The sequence below is a fragment of the Peromyscus californicus genome, unplaced genomic scaffold (genome assembly GCF_007827085.1).
Source record: "Peromyscus californicus insignis strain IS unplaced genomic scaffold, ASM782708v3 Scaffold_10__1_contigs__length_136768540, whole genome shotgun sequence".
NCBI lineage: Eukaryota > Metazoa > Chordata > Mammalia > Rodentia > Cricetidae > Peromyscus > Peromyscus californicus.
This window is the reverse complement of record NW_026294391.1, coordinates 85,661,480-85,683,526: the sequence shown is the minus strand read 5'-3', so window position 1 is coordinate 85,683,526 and position 22,047 is coordinate 85,661,480. Positions and strand designations below refer to the sequence as shown.

Genomic DNA, 22,047 nt, shown 5'->3' with positions numbered 1-22,047 from the left:
GTGAATTTACTGGAAGGTAAAGAAGTGAAACCACACCTTTCAACAGATTCATTTTGAACCACATATATGCATTAAATCCTACTGAACTATGTTCTCTCAACAAACTGAGTTTTCTATAGATTGTCAACAGATAAAAATTGGGCTGGGCGGTGGTGGCACATGCCTTTAATCCCAGCACTCGGGAGGCAGAGCCAGGCGGATCTCTGTGAGTTCGAGGCCAGCCTGGGCTACAGAGTGAGTTCCAGGAAAGGCGCAAAGCTACACAGAGAAACCCTGTCTTGAAAAACCAAAAAAAAAAATTGGTACTTTGATCCATAGTTTATGTATATTTTCAATGACTTCTTAAATCAGATGTGGATGTACAGGAAAATGCATGTTGAGCAGGAAGTACTTTTTACAAGCTAGACCTGTGCTTCTAACCATTTTTTTCCTTAACAGCTACCATTATATATTTGGTCACTGAAAATTTGGGAGAAATATATGATAACCTGCATTTTTATTTTAAAAATACTGTCATTTAAAAATCACCACAAAATATGAAGTATCTGTATGGATAATCTATCTACAAGAAGTTATGTCTATAGATTAAATACTTCAAGATGTTGCTACAATAATTAAAGACTCAATCAATTGGAAGGTACATCTTGTTCATGGGCCAGAAGACTCGGATTATTTATATGTTAATTTTCCCCAATCTAATCTAAAGACTCACTGCAATCCCCAAAAAAATTATTGTTCTCCATTCTTGATATGCTCATCTATTTAAAGATGCTTCAGTCATGAACCAAATTCCTGCCTCTCTATATATCATGCCTTCTATGTCATGGCAATCACTTAGCTGATTAATGCATTTGCAAGGGTAACAAGGAGTTGGCTCATCCCAAGCCCTCTCCCTTCAAAACTCTTGAAAATAGTCTGCTCTGAGCAAGTGTGTGTTCTGCTCTGCATCTCAAAGATGGGTCTTACAGTAGGCTGCCAGCTCTCTCTCCCCTTCTCTCTTTCCTTGTCAGCATCAAGGCAGATTCCATGCTATATACATGTATACATTCATGTCCACTTCATCTTTTCTCCCTACAGTCTTGCTCTGTATTGATTGTATCATTTTAAGATCTCAAAATATAATTTCACATTTGAGCTCTGAGCCAATTAGACATACAAAAATGTATGAAAAACAATACACCCATCCACTCTATGTATTGTAATAGTGATATTAGAGTGAGGCTGGAGAGACGGTACTTCAGGTAAGAGAACTTACAGTTCTTACAAAGAATTTTATTTGGTTCCCAGCACCAACATGAAAGCTCACAAGCACCATAACTTCAGTTCCAGGGGATCAGATGTCCTCATGTGGATCCCGTAGGCACCAGGTACAAATACACAGTGCACATATATGTATGCAAGCATTCACATAGTCACGTGAGATATAATAAATAAATCTTTGAGAAATGGTGATATTAGAGAGGGCTGGTGGTTAGACCAGAAGGAAAAATGCTTTTTATTAATAAAACCCAAAACTGGAAAATGTATTGACCTTGTGATGCTGCATGGGACAGTCAAAGAAGTGATCTCCTCTTTGAAAGATTCCTGTCTATATGTGCCAAAACAAAGGAGCTTCCTTGTAAGGTTGTCCTTAAAACAGATGATAGACAATGTTTCAGAACATGTGTCTTTCAAAAACACTTCTCAATACAAACTTAAAATACTTATTCAGATAGAATGTTAACCACGCCATCTCCTCGGGTTATAGCTTTCTACGAACCTAATGGGGCCCCTAAGGTTAGAAAACTAAGCACTGTTTCATGTCAGATGGGCAGAAATAGATAAATAAGACATACAACCCGAGAATCCAGCAATGAGACAGAATTTTCTGCTTGAATAGATGAGTATATAGAGAAATATCAAGGAGCCTAAAAGAACCAAGGCAGCTAGGGAAATTGTTAGCGAATCCTAGATGAGTAAAGATGGATAAATAATGATGATAGGAATCTATAATGGCTGAATCTGGGGACGGGATGATTCCATAAGGTCTTCTTTGTCAAAGATCATGAATATTAAACTTAGTCTATTTGAACTCAATAATGGTCCAACTTCATGATTCTTATCACCTGGAATAATTCTAGAATTCGAAAAGAAAACCCAGTCAGACTTTGTGTATATGCTCCATCTTCCTCAAATGGAAAATGTGAACCATAAACACACACAGTTCTGAGGGATGGCACACTATGACAATCTTCATGGAAACATTTGGCAATACCTACAAGTGAAACAAGCAAGTTATCTGTCACTTTCTCCGTCTTAAATCCAGACTACAGAGAATCACTCTGAATTGACTCCACATAACTCTCATTTTTTTTTTTTTTGAGACAGGGTTTCTCTGTGTAGCTTTGCGCCTTTCCTGGAACTCGCTTTGGAGACCAGGCTGGCCTCGAACTCACAGAGATCCGCCTGGCTCTGCCTCCCAAGTGCCGGGATTAAAGGCATGCGCCACCACCGCCCGGCCACCCTCATTTTAAAACTAAAAAATGGGCAAATAGTTATACTTGCATAATTTTCTCACAATGAAATCCTAGTTCTTGGAAACTTTCATAACTCTTACATGCCTAATAGTGTAAATAGAAAAGAAACTAGAAATCAGTACAGTAGTCTTACTTTGGAAAAGAAATTCACTTCATCTTGCAGAAAACCCTGAGGTGCTAATACCAGGAACTTTCTTTTTTTCTTTTTTCTTTTTTTTTTTTTTGGTTTTTTTCGAGACAGGGTTTCTCTGCGTAGTTTTGGTGCCTTTCCTGGAACTCACTCTGTAGACCAGGCTGGCCTCGAACTCACAGAGATCCGCCTGGCTCTGCCTCCCAAGTGCTGGGATTAAAGGCATGTGCCACCACCGTCTGGCTGGAACTTTCTTAAGAAGGGACCTATCATGCACAAATATTCCACCATACTGGTTTAGCAGGTAGCTGCTTCACAAACCAGACTTGGTTCAGTGGAGTGACTTTCCTCATAGCTGTCCCACTCCTTGAGAGCACTGCACCATGGGGGCAGGGGTTGTTGTGAAGTGTGTGTGTGTGTGTGTGTGTGTGTGTGTGTGTGTGTGTGTGTGTGTAAGATGCTGTATTCAAGAACTGAGGAATGGGGATACTGCCCTTCGATATGATGGGAATGGCCAGGCATGTGTGGTTTCATTAAGGTGTCAGCGCATAAGGCTCCTGTCACTGTGGTTTCTACCATCCCTGTCCTAGTGCTGTTCATGCGCCCCTGTCAATAACCAAGCAGAAAAAGAAACATGTGGTTTCACTATTATTGTGCCCACAAGGACATTTTGGGAAGGTTTCAACCAATGTTTTTAGTGTTCTGTATATCACTTCTGTGCTGATTAACTTTACATGAACTTGACGCAAGCTACAGTCATTTGAGAGATGGGAACCTCAATTGAGAAAATGCCTCCATAAGATTGGGCTGTAGGACATTTTCTCAATTAGTGATTAATGGGGGAGGGCCCCGCCCATTGTGGGTGATGCTATCCCTGGGCTGGTGGTCCTGGGTTCTATAAGAAAGCAGGCTGAGCAAGCCAGGGGAAGCAAGCCAGTAATCAGCACTCCCCCATGGCCTCTGCATTAGCTCCTACCTCCAGGTTTCTGCCTTGTTTGGATTCCTGTCCTGACTTCCTTCAATGATAAACAGTGATATTTAAGTGTAATCCAGATATAACCCTTTCCTCTCCAACTTGCCTTTTGGTCATGGTGTTTCACCACACCCTAATTAAGACATATAATCTTTGTTTTTATGTTGCTATAATAAAGCATTCTGGTTTGAACAATCATGGCCCTCATATCCTTATGTATCTGAACATGTGTTTCAAAGTTGGTGGAAGTTTGGCAAGTATTAGGAGATGTAGCCATGTTGGAGGTGTGTCCCTGAGGGTGGGCTTTGAGGTTTCAAAAGCCCATGCCCCCCCTTCTCTCTCTCCCTCTCTGTCGCCTGCCCTCTGCCTCATGGTTGTAGATCAGATATAAGCTCTCAGCTGCTGTTCCAATGCCATGCCTGCCTGTCTGTTGTTATACTCCCTGTCATGCTGACCATGGATTCTCCTACCCTCTGTAACTGTGAACCAAAATTAAAGGCTTTCTTCTATAAGTTGCCTGGTGATGGTGCGTTGTCACAGCAGTACAAAGGTAACTAAACACAGGAGGGACGGTTTATTTGGCTTACACTTCCAGATCACAGTCCATCACTGAAGGAAGTCAGGGTAGGAACTCAAGAAGAACCATGGAAGGACACTGCTTACTGGCTCACTCCCTAGCTCATGTTCAGCTAGCTGTCTTATACAGCCCAGGCCCACCTGCCTAGGGATGGTATTGTCCACAGTAGGCTGGGTCCTCCCATATCAATAATCAGATAAGGTAATATTCAATTGACACGGCTACAAAGCAATCTGATCTAATGAAGGCAATTCTTCAATTCAGGTTCCCTCTTCTTGGGTGACTCTAGGTTGTATAAAGTTGACACTAAAAGCTAACCATGAGGCAGAGGTTAAGAGTGCTGACTGCTCTTCCAAAGTTCCCCAGTTCAAACCCCACCACCACATGATGGCTTACAACTGTCTGTAACTACATTACTAGGTGACATGATGCCCTAGTCTGGTCTTTGTAAGCACCAGGCATGCATTTGATGCACAGACATACATATAGGCAAAACATCCATACACATAAAATAATTTAAAAATTTAAAAATAAAAGTCAATAAAATAAGAATTTAAAAACTAACCAGGATAACCTAACTTCTAAGGAACACAGAGGTTTCTGGCCTAGTTTTACTCTTCCTCACTTCTATGATCATCTTAGCTGAGAGGAATTATGCCTGGCTCCAGATGCAGCTTATTACTGCTTAATCTAATTCCTCGTGAGGACTACAACTCAGAGACTCAGTAACACCCTAGCCATTTCTCTCTCTCCAGCCATATACAGCTGTAGGAATGTGTGTGTGTGCGTGGGGGGGGGGGGTCGGGGATCTGATATCCCACTTGTGAGTGGAGATGACCACAGTAATAGCAGAAAAGACTAACAGAACTTGTCCTACATTCACACTCCTAAGGATCTCCTGTGTGTGTCATTGGTATGCATTTTCCTATCACTCACTGAAAAGACTGGGCAAAATTACCACAAAGTAGTTTGAGTTCTGCCTCCTTCCCTATGAAGCACTCAGAACACTTACTAGAATAAACTCAGTGGACAAGTGCTTCTGATCCCTTACTGCTACTGGAGCATCCAGTATCAGCAACCCTTTCCAGTAACATAGTCAGTTATTAATAGAGCCCAAGGAAACCCAAATCATGCCATCATTCTCATGGGAGTTACTACACAGGGTGTGTCCCATACACTGTGATCTGCCACATCTGTCTATCTGAATTGCTGGAGTGTTCTCACTCTTGGGCAGCCAAGAGACATTTGATTTCTCTAACTTTGACACAGTATATATACTGTGCACAAACAGTAATAACAGAAAAGGAGACTCAGGAATGGATGACCTCACTGCTGAATTTAACAAAACCTTTAAAGGCTAATGCTGATGCTTCTTAAACTATTCCACAGAAATGAAAGAGAAGGAACTCTCCCAAACTCATTCTGTGAGGCCAGTAACACCGTATCACCCAAACTTAAAAAAGACACAACAACAAAAAGAAAATATAACAGATGAACATAATGCAAAACAGTGTTCAACAAAATAATCATATATGTATAAATATGAGCCTGAACTTGTTGAAACAAGACTGACCTTGTTCTTCTCACAGAGCTGTTTAACAGTAACTAAGAACTGTCCAGTGTCTATGGCATGGAGTGAGACTACAATGGTCTTTCAAATATTGGAGATGTCTTAGTATCAAGGCTAAGACAGGCATCATAAGACTCATTTATTATTGTTCCTCTCCTCATAAGAACAATTTACATGGAGGGAAATAAAGCCTATTTGTCTTTGAGGTGCCTTGGGTTCATAACTTCAAAAGCAAAAGGTAAGGTCCATTCTTTGGAATCTCAAAATCTATTCTGCAGCGTGGCTCAAAAAGCACATATTGTGATTCCCTGTGAACCTACTGGCTACAGCAGTCAGAGAAGGAGGTAGGTATCTTCAGATCTTCACTCTCCCTCCTCTTCTCCAAAGCCAATCCCCCAGTCTCATCCCCAGCTCCATAGCAGGACACCTGCTTCAGCCTCCCCTTCCCCTATACCCCCATCTCTAGTGGATCACACAGATCTACAACCTTCCTCATCACCCCATCCCTTTGCCTCAGCAGCCAACTCCCCACAGGCATTCCCTAGGAACCCACCAGCCACGCCAGTCAGGGAAGCAGATAGGCCAGGGAAACAGATAGGCAATCTTCAGGTATCATTCTCCCTCCTCTTCTCCAAATTAAATCCCCCAGTCTCATCCTCAACTCTGTGGCAGGCACCTACTGTGGCATCTCCTCACCTCCATTCCCAGGGTACTAAGCAGATCCTGGTGGCACACCCTGCTTTTCTCCCTCCTGTGGACTCTCTCAATCCCCCTCCCCCCATTCCCACCCCTAAGTGTCAGCTCCCAATACCTAGAAACACATTCTACCCAGAACCCTCAGTGACCACATCTGGCAGGATCCCAGAAGCATTCTCTGCAACCCACAGCCACTACACACTTCTAAGAACCAAAGAGGACAACAGAAACCAAAGAACAAATCATTCACTAAAAAAACGCAAGACCATGTATCGGCACTAGATTTATAGTCACCCCAAATCTAGATGCCTAGAGGCCAGCAGAAAAACACAATCAATAACAGCCAGGACAATATGTGTCCTCCTAAGCCCAGCTATCCCACCACAGCAGGCCCTGAGTATTGCAACATATGTGAAGCACAAGTCAAGGACCTTAAAATAGCTTTTATTATTGTGTTAGAGGTCCTTAAAGAGGAAATGAATAAATCCATTAAAGAAATCTATGAAAACACAAACAGTGAAAGGAGATGAATAAAACAGTTCAAGACATGAAAGTGGAAATAGAATCAGTGAAGAAAACCCAAACCGGGGGAAAACTTTAGTAACTCAACCAGGAACTTTAGAGGCAAGCCTCACCAACAGAATACAAAAGATGGAAGAGAGAATATCTGGCATTGAAAACACTATAGAAGAAATAGATATCTTGGTCAAAGAAAATGTTAACTCTTTTTTTTTTTTTTTGGTTTTTTCGAGACAGGGTTTCTCTGTGTAGCTTTGCGCCTTTCCTGGGACTCACTTGGTAGCCCAGGCTGGCCTCGAACTCACAGAGATCCGCCTGGCTCTGCCTCCCGAGTGCTGGGATTAAAGGCGTGCGCCACCACCGCCCGGCAGAAAATGTTAACTCTTAAAAAAAAAGTACACATTATTACCTGTCCTGGTCAGTTGGTTAGTTTTTCTATTTTGTCAACTTGACACAAGCTAGAGTTATCTGGGAAGAGGAACCTCAACTGAGAAAATGTCTCCATCAGATAGCCTGTAAGCAAGTCTGTGTGGCATTTTCTTGATTAATGATTGATTTGATAGAGCCCAGTCCACTGAAGGGGATGCTAGTCTTGGGCAGGTCCTGGGTTATATGAGATGCTTACATAGGTCTACATCAGATGGGATCCCGGAGCTGACAGGAGAAGTGGACCCATGCCCCCATCCCTAATCCAGAAACTATCTCCAATTGATAAATACTTGCGAATGAAAATTTAGTTTCTTCTAACAGAGTTTCGCTGTGGATACAAACTACTCTTAAGGGCAGCAGCATGCCCAGCAGTAGATGGTCAACAGAAGACAAACAAATGGCATATATGAAGGTTTCTTCTCTCATAATGTTCCGTCAGGATGTTTTCTTTTTAAAACATTTTTATTTTTATAATTTAAAAATAAATCTTATTTTCTATTTTTTATTTTAATTATATTTTATTTATGTATTTTCTTCACTCTTTATACACTACAGGTCCTTTGTGTATATATTATGGGTTCCAATGTAGTGTTTTTATAGGATTCCTGAATGTGTGAACGAGTGGGCCTCTGATTCTTGTGACTGCTCTTGGACTCTTTTCCTTCTGTTTGTCTTGTACAGTTCTGATGTGTTAGTTTTTGTTTTATCTTATTATATTTTATCTTATTTGATCATTATCCTTAGAAGCCTACTTGTTTTCTAATGAGAGACAGAAAGGGGGTGGATCTGGATAGGACAGGAGGTGGGCAGGTCCTGGGAGGAATAGAAAGAGGGGAATCCATAAGCAAGATGTATTATGTGAGGGAAAAAAACCCTCTATTTTCAATAAAAAAAGAAAGCTAGCTGAGCAAGCCAGGGGGAACAAGCCAGTAAGTAACACTCCTCCATGGCCTTTGCTTCAGTTCCTGACTCCAGCTTCCTCCTTGAGTTCCTGCTCTGCCTTTTCTGGATAATGGACAACAAGCTGTGTGCTGAAATGAACCTTTCCTCCCCAAGATGTTGTTGGTCAAAGTGTTCTATCACAGCAGTAGAAACCTATCTAGAGCATTACCAAGCTGGAAGAGAGGTGTGCTAATGAACCTCCCTAGAGTACTCAGCAACAGATCACAGTGGGGAAGCAAGGTGCAATGGAGGTCCAATGGCTGCTTCTCTACTGCTCAGTGTGGTAAAATCTTGATGGGAAAATACAGCACCAATCCCACAGTCACCAATTCAGGGAACTTTTCTTCCCCCCAAACAACTCTTAACTGTGCTCTAAGCATTGACTGAGTCAATATAGAAAAGTCTATGATACATAAAAAATTTCTATTAGTGTATGTTAATCATATCTATATTCCTGTACTCATCAAAACGTGTGATTCATGTTGAGGTTATGTTTGGTTTGTAAATTTAATTTTTTTGAGATTATAATACAATGACATCATTCCTCCTTCCTTTTCTTCCCTCCAAATTCTCCCATATACCCTTCCTCTTTATTTTTCAAATTCATAGCCTCTTTTTCATTAACTATTTGTTTGTGTGTGCACGTGCTCAGTATGTATACTGTTACTTGCATTTGTGTCTTCAGCGCTGGCCTTTACTATAAAAAATGTGCAAATATATATGAATTCACAGGGACCATGGCAAAAATATTTGCAGCATGCACAGGGCTTACACAGGTCTAAGCCAGATGGGATCCTGAGAGGAGGAGTGGATACAAGCCCCCATCCCTAACCTAACAGCTATCACCAAATGACAACTGCTTGCAAATGAAAAATTGGTTCTCTCCAGTGAAGTCTCACTAGCTATACAGATCACACTTAAGGGCAGGTCCCATGCCCAACGGTAGATGGCCAAACACAAAGTGAACTCAATGGCATTTTTGGAGGTTTTTTTCCCCCTCATAATGCTTTGTCTGGGCCCTACAGGTCTTTTGCTTGCATGTTATGGTTTCCAATTTTGTGCCTTTATGGGATTTCTTTGTGTGTGGACTTGTCTCTGCATCTATATGTGTTTCTTGTGCTTTTTTCTTTGGCTTTTTTTCCTGATCCTTTGTTTTGCTTTATTCAGTTTTGCTTATTTTTATCTTATTTTATTTTTTCTTTCCTTTTCTTTTTGATTTAGATGCCTGCTTGTTTTCTAATGAGAGAGAGCAAGAAATGGTGTGGATTTGGGTGAATGAGGAGGTGGAGAGGATCTGGAAGGAGGTGGGGGAGGGGAAACATAATTAGAATAGATTGTATAAAAAATCTATTTTCAATTAAAAACATTGTGCAAGAAAAAAACACCACACACTGATATTAACTAGACCTAAAATATGTACCTCTCAATAAACTTCTATACAGATATCCATTCTGAAGCTATGGAGCTTCACATTGGATTTTACATGTTCAATAGCAAATATATTTTTATTCATTTGTCAACCACCAAAAAATGAAAGATCCATGACAGAATTAGAACTAGAAAAACAATTAACTTGATATCCTCTTTCATAAGTAATGTTCATTACTTGCATTCACTCCTTAACCTGAATTCCTTCCTTCCTCATTTTCTAAATCCCATTATTCTTCTGTTTTCTACATGTTATACTGTACTTATATGTATATTTGCTTACATATATACTCACATTATTAGCTAGGCTCCTATATAAAGAACTTGTGGGTTTTTTTCTTTCTTTCTGAAGTAGTATCACCTGGGTTAATAGTATATATTCTAAATCCATCAATTTTCCCATAATATTTTATTATATTTTTCTTTAGAGCTTAATAATATTCATATATGTTATTTTCATTAACCATTCATCTGTTGATGAACAACTGGATTGATTTCAATTCTTTGCTATAGAGAATAAAGTAGCATAGAATAAACATGGAGATGCAAATATCTCTATGGTAGAGTAGGAAGTTGTCTGGGCATATACCCTGTTAGTAAACTGCAAAAACTCTGGGTTTGGTGTCCCAGGTTTTGGCACCAAATGTTAGTAAACTGCAAAAGCTCTGGGTTTGGTGTCCCGGGTTTCAGCACCAAATGTAAGTAAATTGATGGCTGAAACTGCGAGGAGACAGTTCAACCCTAGAGGGCAAGGTATCCCGGACATCTCAGAGCTACTTAGAACAAGAGCTCTGCCCTGAAGGTGTCCCGGACACCTGAAGCTGTTTAGCACAGCAGTGATGGCAGAACTGTAGTTCAGCCCTAGAGGGCGAGGTATCCTGGACACCTCAGAGCTACTCAGGACAAGAGCTCTGCCCTAAAGGTGTCCCAGACACCTGGAGCTGTTTAGCACAGCTCTGATGGCTGGGACTGCAAAGAAACAGCCCAACCTTGGAAAGGAAGGTCTTCTGACTTCTCAGGAGAGTCAGGCCTGGAACTACTTCAGCAAGGAAGGGTATCCTGACTCTTCGGGAAAGTCAGGATATACCTGGTATGATGGGGGATGGTCTCCCCACAGGACACAGCAATCCTGCTCCTCTCCTGGAGAGACACAATCTCCAGCTCAGTGTTACCAGCTCTTTCTCACTCAGTCCACTATGGGACGTCTTAGCAAGGCTCTTCTGTTCAGCTCCCCCTTGCTCATTCCACTATGGGATGTCCCAGCAAGGTTCTTCTGTTCAGCTCCCCCTTGCTCAGTCCACTATGGGACGTCCCAACAAGGTTCTTCTGTTCAACTGTCAATGAAGGTCTTCACCCAATACTCTTTTGAGAAAGAGGTTTATTTGGGAAGGAGGAGTCCAGAAGAGTAGCTGCCTCTACCAGGGTGGAGAGAACAGCTCACAACTGACTGGGCAGGGCAGTTTATATAGAATGTCTATGGGGCGGAGTCAACTGTGATTGGTTAGTTTATTTTCTGCCAGGGATTGGCCAGTTTTGTGAGCAAGGGGCAGAGATGGCCCTGATTTCAGGGCCAAACTGTGTTTCTTTCACTGGCCTTTCTTAGCTTTTTGACACCACCTCTAAGGCCAAGGCATATTTCTTTCACTGACTCTGATTCTAGGGGCCAAGAGTGATATTTTGGTACTAGTCTCAGAGTCAGGGCATATTTCCTGGGTTCTGGGTTTGGGAATAAAGTGTTCACTTCTCTGGCTCAGGTCCCAAACACAGGCTGTGTTTCTTTCCCTGGTCCTGGGCCCTAGGGCCAGGATTCTACTGTCCTGCTCTGTGATTGGTTGTTTTCACAAGTGAGTTGGACAGGGGCAGAGATGGCTCTGATCTGAGCTAAACTGTGTTTCTCTCACTGGCCTTACTTAGCTTTCTGTCACTACCTCTAAGGCCAGGGCACATTTCATTCACTGACTCTGATTCTAGGGGCCAAGAGTGTTTCTTTGGTACTGGTTTCAGAGTCAGGGCATGTTTCCTTGGTTCATTTCTCTGGCCCAGGTCCCAAACACAGGCTCTGTTTCTTTCTCTGGTCCTGAGCCCTAGGGCCAGGATTCTGCTGTCGTGCTCTGTGATTGGTTGATTTCACAAGTCAGTTGGACAGGGGCAGAGATGGCTCTGATCTGAGCTAAACTGTGTTTCTCTCACTGGCTTTATCTGAGCCATCCTTCCCTAATTCTGGGCTCCAGGGTCAGGGTGGGTTTCTCTAGCCAGCCCCTTTTCCCTACATACCCTATAGTGAAACAGCTGGGCTACATGGTAGTTCTATTTTTAATTTTTTGATAACCCTCCAAACTGATTTCCACAATGACGGAATTAATTTGCACCCCTACAAACAGTGAATAAGTGTTCCTCTCTGTGCATCCTCTCCAATTTTTGTCAGAATGCCTATCATTAAGCATTGATAGGCATTCTGACTGGGATGAGGTAGTATCCCAAAGTCATCCTAATTTGCACTTTCTTTTTTTTTTTTTTTTTTTTGGTTTTTCGAGACAGGGTTTCTCTGTGTAGCTTTGCGCCTTTCCTGGAACTCGCTTTGGAGACCAGGCTGGCCTCGAACTCACAGAGATCCGCCTGACTCTGCCTCCCGAGTGCTGGGATTAAAGGCGTGCGCCACCACCGCCCGGCTGCACTTTCTTAATAGCTAGGGATATTTAACACCTTTAAATATAGTTATTGGCCACTTGTATTTTTTTTTTAGAAAACTGTTTACTGTATTCATTTACCCATTTGTTAATTGGTGGTCTTAGTTCCTTGGCATTTAATTCTTTCAATTCTTTGTTAGAGCAACAACAACAGACTGCTGGAATTCTGATTTCTGAGTTTCCAATGGTCACTGCAGGGCCTAGACGGTATACTGCTGTCATTCCAGAGGTTACTTTGGGACTATGGCTCTACGCACAGTCTCTAGGTAGTAGACAGATGTCAGTGGACGTGAAATTTGTATCCTACCTCCAGTAGGTTCATAGAATCCAAGGGTTGAGTTGAGTCCATCTGGTTATCTAGGTGCTGAATGTCCAGATCCACACTTCATTCCTGTAGGCACAAAGCCAAGATGGGATCACTTAAGCAACTCATTTCATACTGAACACCAAGTTTCCCTGGTCCCCACAGCTGAATTTCATGCAGCTCTCCTCTAAGAAGAGCCATAGGAAACAAAATATCCCAATTGGCTTGGAATAAGAGAAAGTCAAAGCCAAACAATTCTAGCAGATTCATAAAACACAACATAGGAAAACAAAAAATATGACATAACCATAACTCATGACATGGCCTATCACCAATCAACTTTCCTATAAGGGAATAAAGAATTACAGAGAAAGTTGAAATGTCTGAGAAAGAATTTAGAGCTTTAATTTCACATATTTCTGTTTATTTTTCAATGTTTCAATCTCTTTGCTAAAATTTTCCTCCATATTTTAAACTTTCTCCTCTAGTTAAATTGTTACATTCACTTTAGAGATTGTCTTGTCAAGATCTTGGATAGGTTTCCTTAATTCCTGAACTGATTTATTCAATTCTTCTATATGATCACTAATTATCTGAGACAATAAAGCTCTAAATTCTTTCTCAGACATTTCAACTTTCTCTGTAATTAGTGATCATATAGAAGAATTGAATAAATCAGTTCAGGAATTAAGGAAACCTATCCAAGATCTTGACAAGACAATCTCTAAAGTGAATGTAACAATTTAACTAGAGGAGAAAGTTTAAAATATGGAGGAAAATTTTAGCAAAGAGATTGAAACATTGAAAAATAAACAGAAATATGTGAAATGAAAGAGATGTTCAATTAAATCAACAACGTTATATTATCATTAGTAGACAAGACCATGCAGAAGAATGAATTTCAGGGACAGAGGACAAAATCAAGCCAATAATACAAGCAGACATATGAAAGGTGGAAGCTAAGGATCATGAATAATAATTTCAAGAAGTCTGAGTCACGTTCAAGAGGCCAAATCTGAGAATTCTTGGTGTATAAAATCAAATGGAATAGACAAACTATTTAATGAAATTAGAGCAGAAAAGCCAATTTTACAGAAAGAGATGAGTGTTTGGGTAGGTTTCCAAACACAAGAGGCATGTAGAAGTGCAAACAGACATGACCAGAGAAGAAACTCTCCATGACATAGTCAGGATGTCTAAAATACAAAATAAAGAATCCTAAATGCACCATGAGAATAATGACAACTCACAGACAAGGTAGAAATATCAGAATGACCCAGACTTTTCATCAGCTATCAGAAAAGCCAGAAAAGCATGGAACGAAATAGTCCAGTCTCTGAAAGTAAGCAACCTTGAACCAAGAATGCTATACCCTGCAGCACTGTCTTTCATAACTGATGAAAAACAAAGGTATTCAAAGACTAACACAAATTAAGGTGATCTATGACAACCAAGTTGGAATTGTTTGAAGTTCTTAATGGGATATTTAAGAGAGAGGAAGATGAAAATAGCCTTCTTCATGGGAATACATGAAAGCCTACACTCTGAAAACTACAGATAAACTAGATGTGAGAAGGAAGCAGCCATTTCTAGCACAACAATGCAGGCTGTGATTGCATTAACTTCCTAGGGTTGGCACAACCTTTATGTGTTTATCATTTGCTTCTTCATTTGTTCCTTTGTTTTCTTAATTTTTTTTATTAAGAAATTTTTTATTCATTCTAAATATTCACCACAGATCCTCCCTCATCTCTCCTACTGCCCTCCCAGGCTTCCACCCCAGCTACCCCCCATCCCCTCCTCTGAAAAGGTATGGCCTCTCATGGGGAGTCAGCAGAGCCTGATACATTTAATAGAGGCATGTTAAAGCCCCCTCCCCATGCATCAAGGCTGTGCAAGGTGTCCCACAATAGGCAATGGGCTCCAAAAAGCCAGTTCATGAACCAATGGTAGATCCTATTCCCACTGTCAGGGGCCCCTCAGACATACCAAGCCATACAACTGTCTCACCCATGCAGAGGGCCCAGTCTAGTCCTATGCAGGCTCCACAGCTGTTGGTCCAAAGTTCATGAGTTCCCACTAGCTTGGTTTGGTTGTATCTGTAAATTTCCCCATCATGGTCTTGATCCCCAAGGAATGCTCAATCATACCACAAGGACACATGCTCAACTATGTTCGTAGTAGCATTATTTGTAATAGCCAGAACCTGGAAACAACCTATATGCCCCTCAACTGAAGAATGGATAAAGAATGTGGCACATATACACAATGGAGTATTACTCAGCAGAGAAAAACAATGACAGCATGAAATTTGCAGGCATATGGATGGAACTGGAAAAATATCATCCTGAGTGAGGTAACTCAGACTCAGAAAGACAAACATGGTATGTACTCACTCATAAGTGGATACTAGATATGAAGCAAAGGATAATCAGGCAACAATCCACAGCTCCAGAGATGCTAGCTAACAAGGAGGACCCTAAGATGGACGCATGGAATGCCCTGCGAAAGGGAAATAGATGAGATCTCCATGAGTAAACTGGGGGTGAGAGGGGGCAGTGGAGGGTAGGGGATGGGGGATGAGAACATAAGGGAACAGGATGGAGTGGAAGAGCAATGAAAGAGATATCATGATAGAGGGAGACATTATGGGGATAGGGAGAAACTGGGTGCTGGGGAAATTCCCAGGAATCCCCAAGGACGACCCCAGCTTAGACTACTAGCAGTGGTGGAGGGGTACCTGAGCAGGTCTACCCCAGTGATCAGATTGGTGAATACCCTAACTGTCATCACAGAGCCTTCATCCAGTAACTGATAGAAACAGATGCAGAGATCCATGACCAAGCACCAGGCCGAGCTCCAGGAGTCCAGTTAAAGAGAAGGAGGAGGGATTCCATGAGCAAGTGGCATCAAGATCATGATGGGGAAACTTATAGTTCCTTTGTTTTCTTAAGACAGAATCTTACACTGTAGACCAGACTGGCCTAGAGTTCACTGTATAGCCCAGTCTAGCCTTAGACTCCTGGCAATCTTCACACCTTCACCTGTCCCAGTTCTGTGCTGGGGTTACAGGCATGAGCCACCACCACAGCTGGTATCTTCATGGCTTTAAATCAGAGATTTATTTTCTTTGTTGTTGTTGCATTTGTTTGTTTTTTTGGATTTTTTTTTTTGGTGTTTGAAGACAAGGTTTCTCTGTGTAGCCTTGGCTGTTCTGGAACTTGCTCTGTAGATTAGGCTGGCCTTGAACTCACAGAGATCCTCCTGCCTTTGCTTCCCTAGGGCTGCGATTAAAGGCATTCTTCATCACTGACTGGCTTCTTTGTTCTTAAGTATAAAAAAAGCTAAGAATATTAAACTTAAATCATGCAGGGCCCTGTTCCTGCATGCTATAGGCTAAAATCCTACCATAGCTATTTTGGGTTCTAGTGGATCCTCCTTTGCTTAGTTTGTGATGATGCTACCACAAGATTTGCCTTCCTCTTCACCTTTGTGTATCAAATCTCACTCCCTTTCCTAATGGCACAGTTGTTGGATATAGAGATCACCACATTGGGAGTACACAATTCCACCCAACATGATGAAGTAAGCAAGATCACAGGATGAATGTGATTAGTTATAAATACATAACACACACACACACACACACACACACACACACACACACACACAGAGAGAGAGAGAGAGAGAGAGAGAGAGAGAGAGAGAGAGAGGTAAAAATCACTGAAAGGGATGGGCGGCCTGTTACAATTTGAAATATTAGTCTTTCCTCTTCTGTGTCAACTGTTTTTACCCATAACATGCACCTACTCTTGTAAATATACAAATGACTAAAATGGCTGTGAAGTATAATTATTCTGTGTTTCTAAAAGAAGATCAATATTAACTACAAAATGGGAAGAGAGAATTTTTAACAGGGTAGGGAGCACTTTCTGGAAATGCTTCTGCTAAATTTAAAGTGTTACTACCATTTTTTCCTTGGTGGGTGGGGAGGACAGAGAGACAAGGGAAAACAGTACTAGACAGTGGCCTCAGCCACTGCTGGGTTTCCTTTTCTCCTGGATGTTCCAGTGGGTTCCACAGCCACCCAAGCCTCCAGCGATGAGAGGCTAGGTGTTCTCCGGTTTTGAGAAGTTGTGAAGCATGGGGATTTTCTCATCTTTCCTCTAGGCCTTTCCTTGGCCTATGTGGAGACAAGAAGAAGCCTGCTTTGAGGCCCAGTTGACCTTTTCTCACCTCTATTTGACCACCCTTGTTTGGAATGGTCTCTAAATGGGTACCATTGCATGCTAGACCTGTCACATCATTGTGTACTTCTCCGAATGGTGTGGTACCTAACATGTGCAAGGACATTGTGAGAGCACTTGGAGCAGATTCTGTTAAGTTGAAGTAGTGATACCTCTTTCTCAACTGCAATCCTTCTCTTTCTTGTGGTTTTAAAGCACTAGGCTGATCCCCACAGCCTCCTGGGTGCCAAACAAGTGATCCATCGCTTAACTACATACTCTCAACTGTAGCTAGAGTTTTCCTACCTGGCCCACAGTCAGGACAAATCTCTGTCACCTGCCAGTCCCACAGTTGCTCAGACCCAACCAAGTAAACACAGAGACTTATATTGCTTACAAACTGTATGACCGTACCAGGCTTCTTGCTAACTGTTCTTATATCTTAAATTAACCCATTTGTATAAATCTATACCTTGCCATGTGGCTCGTGGCTTACCAGCATCTTCACATGCTGCTTGTCATGGCGGCGGCTGGCAGTCTCTCTGACTCAGCCTTCCACTTCCCAGAATTCTCTCCTCCTTGTCCCGCCTATACTTCCTCCTGCCTGACTACTGGCCAATCAGTGTTTTATTTATTAACCAATCAGAGCAACACATTTGACATACAGAACATCCCACAGCCTTTTGGATTTTTAAGGACTGAGCCCTTCTTACCACTGTACCCAGCTATAAATTACAATAGACATCATCCCCCACTTCCTTCCTACTTCTGCTTTTTCAGTGCTGGGATCCGGTGAGTACTACCAGGCTAGGCACACAGGGGTTTAAGCAATTAAACAAACAAACAAACAAACCAGAAAAACAAATACTCCCAGTCCTCATCATAGGAAAGGGCTTAGTGTCTATTATGTGAATTTGTTTTTTCTAGGAAGAGGTGGGAAAATATCTACTCACTGCAAATAGGCACCAGTGACTGAAACAAAGAAACAATTCCAATAAAGTGTAGCCTCGAGAACCAATAGGTTTCATTACAGGAGCATGGGTGACAGATTACTTACTGGAATTTTGGTAACTTATGGATGGCCATAAATCTTTCTCCTACAGTAACTGTTAACTGTCAGTATAAATCCTTTGGTAGAGGAAGGACCTTGTGAGTAAGTTAATAGGCCCAATCTTTTGCAGTTCTCCTTTGGGTAATTGCAAGTGCTGACAGTTAAGGAGGGCAACACGGACTAGTGTTGCACAACAGTGTTAGAGCTGGGGATATCCTTAGGCCAAGGATATTTAAGCATTAGCATCTCAGAACAAATGTATGAATCTGTTCACAGCAGTTTAAGAACTGGGAAGCTTCAGCTGTGGATTAAAATACAGCTACCTAGAAGATGGGTGGGCACTTCTCTTAGATAAGCTTTGCATTCATCAAGCAGTCAAAGCATGTCTCCACTTCCCCAGATTTCAGCGAAGGATACAAAATGAAGTGCTGTTTCTCAGGCTGCTTCTCCAGGCACTCTCCAGTTAAAGTCCCCTGTATTGTCAGCAGGCTCCTCTGTTGACCCACCAGGTCCTCGGTCCAGCAATGAATGACCCCACAAAGGAGGCAAGGGTGAGAATCTGTAGAAAATCTACTTAATACTCAAGCTCCACAGCATCCAGGAGAGAGACTGTAACAGCAGGGATTCTGGGTAAAAGCTGAGTCAGCCTGGGGCCCCAGGAGGGATCGCATATGAAATTAATCCACTTTCACAGGAAATTCTTTGTGCTACTGAAACTCACAGAAGAAAGTGTACACTGTTCAGGACTTGTCGTGCAGAATCAGATCAAGTTCTGTGTAGGTTGCACTTTTAAACCAGTCGAGTGGTCTGAACACAAGCAAATCAACTCCTAGAAAGCTTTGTCTTTAAGTTGCATGGTGAAGATTGGGTTCTGGAGGTACGGAAAAAAATTTGAGGAGCAACAGTTTGAATTAAAGATGAAAACATTAGACAGGGACAAATGGGAAGATGTTTTACAGTCAAGATGCACTGATGCATTGTTACTTGAAACTGTATGGCTCTAAGCACATCCACAGAATAATGTATAAGAATTGCACCTAAAGATTCTGTCAATGCTTCTCACAGCATAGAGACTGAAAACTTTCGTAATGAGTCTGAACATAAAATGACATGGAGGCACATGTGGCTATTACTACTGTCAAGAGGTAAAGATGTATGTATACTTTCTTTTTCTGTTTCTTCCTCCTGCATGAGTAGTGACCAAACATTATTGATAAAAGCATAAACATGCTACCAAGCAAACTCTCTAAACCCCCCCTCTCTCTCTCTCTCTCTCTCTCTCTCTCTCTCTCTCTCTCTATATATATATATATATATATATATATATATATATAATACTAATGAGATACTAATAAAGTACACTAATTATGTGTTGACAAAACTATAAAGAAGCATCTTAAAAATAAAAACTTCAAAGTCTGTAGAGCGTTAGTTCTGGGAAGAAGGTTAATGTAATGAAGGATGGAAATGTGAGTTTCTAATGCATATGTTACGTTTTATGTGCTATGATAAGCATATAGTCAGCTCTCATATTCCATAAGGGTTGAATGTCTGAAATATTTTTTTAATTTTTATCTATCATTACCATTATTATTTATGTTTGTGCATATGTGCAGGCGGGTATGAAAAAGTTAAAAGATTGGCTAGACTAGCTTACCAATAAGGGCCAGAGACCCAGCACTGGTATACAGGCATACTCCACTGAGCCCAGCTTCGACACAGACGCTGGAAGTAGACCTGAGGCTCTCACACTTGCATAGCAAGCCCGACTTGGGTACTGGGAACTGAACCCAGGGACTCTCTAAGAGCAATATGTGCTCCTAACTGTGGTGGTTTGAAAGAAAATGCCCTCCAAAGGAAGTGGCATTATTAGGAGGTGGGGCCTCATTGGAGGAAGTGTGTCACTGTGGGGCAGGCTTTGGGGTCTCTTTTCCACAAGCTTCCTTCAGTGTGACAGTTGGTTGACTTCCTGTTGCCTGCAAGATGTAGGTCTCTCAGCTCCAGCACCACATCTCCCTGCATGCTGCCATGCTTCCCATCATGATGATAGTAGATTGAACCTCTGAAACTGCAAATGAGCCACCCCAAATAAATGTTTTCTTTATAAGAGTTTCCATGGTCATGGTGTCTTTTCACAGCAATAAAAACCCTAATTAAGACATTAACCATGAGCAACCTCTCCAGATCGATGTTATTTCTTTTCTGATACAGAGTATTTCTGTATAGCAAAGGTTGTCCTAGACCTCACAGTGTTGCTCAGGCTGGCCTTGAGTTCATGGACATCCTTCTGCCTCAGCTTCCTGAACGTTGAGACTACAGAGGTACATCACTGTTACTACATGTAGTTTTTTTTAACATGATTTATCTATTGATATATTTGCTTATTATTAATTACTTGGAATTATCTTTATATTAAGGAGATTAGAGGTATAATTTAGAAGTTAATATAGAAGTAGTTCCACAGCTGAGTTGTTGGCCAAGGGCCATGGCAATCCACAAACAACACAGGCTGTTGTTAAAATAGCGAATGGGTTGCTCTCTACAAACTGACAGCAGGGGTCCCGTTGCTGAGGACAACACTCACACAACTCATTGAACATGAAGTTGACCTGGAGCCTGCATAGAGCTTTCACTCTCTTTTTTTTTTTTTTTTTTTTTTGTTTTTCGAGACAGGGTTTCTCTGTGCAGCTTTGCGCCTTTTCCTGGAACTCACTTGGTAGCCCAGGCTGGCCTCAAACTCACAGAGATCCGCCTGGCTCTGCCTCCCGAGTGCTGGGATTAAAGGCGTGCGCCACCACCGCCCGGCGAGCTTTCACTCTTATGTTCTAGTATCTTTGGTGTGGGAAGGTACTTGGCAGGCTACCAAAAGAGAAGCATAAACACCAACCCAGCCACAAAATTTTTGACCTACAATCTATCCTGCCTGCAAAATATGCTAGAGCAACGGTGGCACAGAACTTGTGGGAGTATCCAACCAATGTCTGATTTCACTTAGGTTCACTTGACGAGATAGAACCCATTACCCTACTCTATTTGGGTGACCAAGAACCAGAGACTAGCTAACTCAGAAACCTAGGGTAAAACCAAATACTACTGGTCTAATAAACTACAACAATAAAATGACTCCTAATGATATTCTGCTGTACTCATAGATTAGTGCTTTATTCAGTCATCATCAGAGAAGCAGGTGGGAACAAATACAGAGACTCACAGCCAGACATCATGCAGAGAAAGAGACCTTGGAACACACAGCTCTTAATGGTATATCTCCATCAAATCCTTCCCCTCAGGACTCAGAGGTCCCCACAGAAGAGGAGGCAGAAAGAGTGTACGAGCCAGAAGGGATGGAGGACACAAGGAGAACAAGACTCTCTGAATCAACTGAGCAAGGCTTATATAAACTCACACAGACTGAAGCAGCATGCTCAGGGCCAACATGGGTCTTACTAGGTCCTCTGCATGTATACTATAGCTTTCAGCTTAGTATTTTATGGGACTCCTGAGTGTATGAATAAGTGGATCTCTGATTCTTGTGCCTGCACTTGGGGCTATTTCCTTCTGTTGGGTTGCCTTGTTCAGACTCAGTGTGGTTGGTTTTGTTTTATCTTATATTTTATTTTGTCATGTTTGGGTGTTATTTCCTAAAAGCCTGTTCTTTTCTACTGAGAGACAAAGGGAATGTATCCAGAGGGGAGGGGAAATGGGGAGGAATTCAGAGGAATAGAGGGAGGGGAAACTATAATCAGAATATATTGTATGAGGAAAGAATCTATTTTCAATAAATGAGAAAAATTTAAAAAGACAAAAAAGTAGTTCCAACGATAAAGCAATAAATACTAGAAATGCCAAATAAAAAGAGAAAGAAACTAAAAATACCTAATCTAATGTTGTGTGTGTGATGCATATACAATGCAACACAACTGAACCTATATGAAAATGCAAATAAGTGTATATACAAAAATGCAAATAAGTGTAACATACCTATTAAAAGACTATCTG

At 41.6% G+C, this 22,047-nt stretch overlaps 1 long non-coding RNA gene across 1 annotated transcript in view; it reads right to left on the bottom strand.

Annotated features, from left to right (window-relative positions):
- The window catches only part of LOC128108986 (uncharacterized), a 59,905-nt gene extending 41,270 nt beyond the window's left edge, over window positions 1-18,635 (bottom strand). Inside the window, exons 1-2 of the long non-coding RNA XR_008217626.1 lie at window positions 18,372-18,635; window positions 12,775-12,858 (exon numbers count right to left, since the gene is read on the bottom strand). This is a non-coding gene — a long non-coding RNA (uncharacterized LOC128108986). The remainder of the gene's footprint in view (window positions 1-12,774; window positions 12,859-18,371) is intronic.
- Window positions 18,636-22,047: the final 3,412 nt, after the last annotated feature.